Genomic DNA, 2,542 nt, shown 5'->3' with positions numbered 1-2,542 from the left:
AAAAAAAAAAAAAAAAAAAAAAGAGAAACACGAGAGATAAAGAGAGAAAAAGAAAAAAAGAGAGATTTGTGTGTGTGCGCGTGTGCATGTATGTGTGCGTGTGCATGTGCGTGTGCGTGTGAAAACAAACGGAACAAGTATTCACGGGAGAGAAATGGTTAAATGTAATGAAAGAAAGCGAGGGATTGGAAAGACTTCGAGAGAGTACGTGAAAATAAAAGTTAGAAATGAAGGCTGATTTTTAAATCCGTAAAATTCGAATTCGAAACTTTCGAAATCCAAAATATATATTTTTTATATTCTTTCTCGATTTTTTCTTTTTTTTTTATGAAGATTTTGTCAAATGTAAAAATCTTAGTTAATTTAAAAAATTAAATTATTTTATTTTTTCTCTATATAAATTATTACAATGAAGTATATCAATCAATGAAATTATATTAATTAAAAGAAGTTCAAAATTTGTTTAAATACAAATATTATATTATTTTTAATATATAAGTTTTAATATAATAATTTTTAAGAATTTCAAGTTATAAAAATAGCAAAAATTTCAAATTCAATTAATTCGAAACTTTTGTAGTTTCGAAGGTACAAACGTCCCATCCCTAACAAATATATGAAAAGAAAGAATAGCACACTCGAAATTAATTGAATCGCAGAGATGCATGAATGCGCGCGAAATATACGTGTAATTGTTTTCCATTTTATGTGTGCCAAAAAGTAAAATCGAATGAAACGAGATAAATGCAAGAGAAGAAGAAAGAGAGAGAAAGAGAGAGAAAGAATATATATTGAGATCATGAAAATCATCTGGCGAGCGGCTCAAACCGTGTGCCAAGCTTATATAAAAAAAAAAAAGAGGAAGAGATAAAATCGCGGACTGATTAATTACGTGTGCCAAATCATCGTTACACAGACACATATGTACGTATATACATGCATATATATACACGCATATATAGAGACATTACACATATACGTATATACAATTGTCGTATCGCTGCAGCTGTTCTCGAATAGCGAACTCTTTGCCTGCCGATTTTTCGTGTTCCCTTTTATTCGCGTATTTAAAGAGAACCAGCCGTGTTCTTCGTTCTCCGTGCTTCTTTGTTCGCACTTAGAATAATTCTGCCTTCCTTAATTAAAATTTTCTATCTTGCATTTTTTTTTTAATTTTTCAATATACGCATTGAAATATTTTAAATTCTATTTAATTATTCTTTAACTACTTTCAAATAAAATTAGAAACTTCTTTTTGATTGCTTTTTAGAAATATGAAATTAGATCTAATATTATTATTCTTAGCAAGAATATCTTCTTTTTTTCATATATTAGAAATGTTTGATAAAATATTTTAATTGAGGAGGTAAGAATTATTCTTGGATCCATGGATTCATTATGGATCTTATTTGTAGATATATTTGTACGGAAGATAGGTTTTCCTTCTTTTCTAATATTTTATGCGTTTTATGCGGAAAGAGAGTGATAAATTTTTATGCAAAAATGGAGTAGGATTTGTATATTTGTAAGTAGTGGCTTTGATAGGGAAAGACAGGAAAAATCGGCATCGAGCGAGGGAAGAGATTTGGTTAGATTGCGACTTATAAAATGTCCTTTTGGAAGAATTTTTGTAGATTTTTCTCTAATGCGATTATATTCTTCTTAAATAATAATTCTTAAATGCTTTGTTGGTAGAAAAAAATTTATAGAAATTTTTATCCTGTTATATTTTACATGATATTTTTTTTAATTCAGTTAATTAATAGATTTTTTATATTGTTTTCAATATGAAAAGCATTTTAATAAAAGTCTTTTAATAATTATCAAAATTAATTTAATTCTAATATAGAAGAATTTATTAACCACTAAAAGCTATCAATAATAATATTTGTGTCAAACAATATAATTATCTTTATATCTAGTCTTTTTTATACAATTTATATAATTATATAATTTTATTACAGAATCTTAATAAATTATTATTGGATTGCATTAACGATCAATATAATCATTATATCTGTTTAAAATAAAATAAAAAATTATACACTAATAAAAGGAAAGAGAATATTTCTTTTAATATTTTAGATTTCTATGTAAATAATTATAAAATTACAAAGTAAAAAGATACAATTTTATATAACGGGTAAATATCTTATAAAAACCTTTATCAAAGCATTTAAGAAAAAACATTTCATCAGTTGCAATCGATCAAAAAAATAAAGAATTTTATCGAATCATACGTAAATTAAGAAAGGCCCAAAAATGGGTCTTAAAGGACAGGGATTATATAAAAAATATACGATGGTACGATCTTCTACCGTTGGGATCTTTAATTGTTTGCATCGATATTCACGATCCATTCGAAAGATCGTCTCGTCTAATGGAGATAACGGGGTAACGTGCTTTCGTTATACGAACCAAACAAGTTGATACACGTCCTCCCATTTATGTGATTTTTCATCTTGTCTTCTTTTTTATTTATGCTCGTCTTCTTCGATAGTTGTACGAATTCACATTGAATACATTGATGAATTTCCAGCGT

The sequence above is a fragment of the Apis dorsata genome, unplaced genomic scaffold (genome assembly GCF_000469605.1).
Source record: "Apis dorsata unplaced genomic scaffold, Apis dorsata 1.3 scaffold_381, whole genome shotgun sequence".
NCBI lineage: Eukaryota > Metazoa > Arthropoda > Insecta > Hymenoptera > Apidae > Apis > Apis dorsata.
This window is presented reverse-complemented; position numbering follows the sequence as displayed.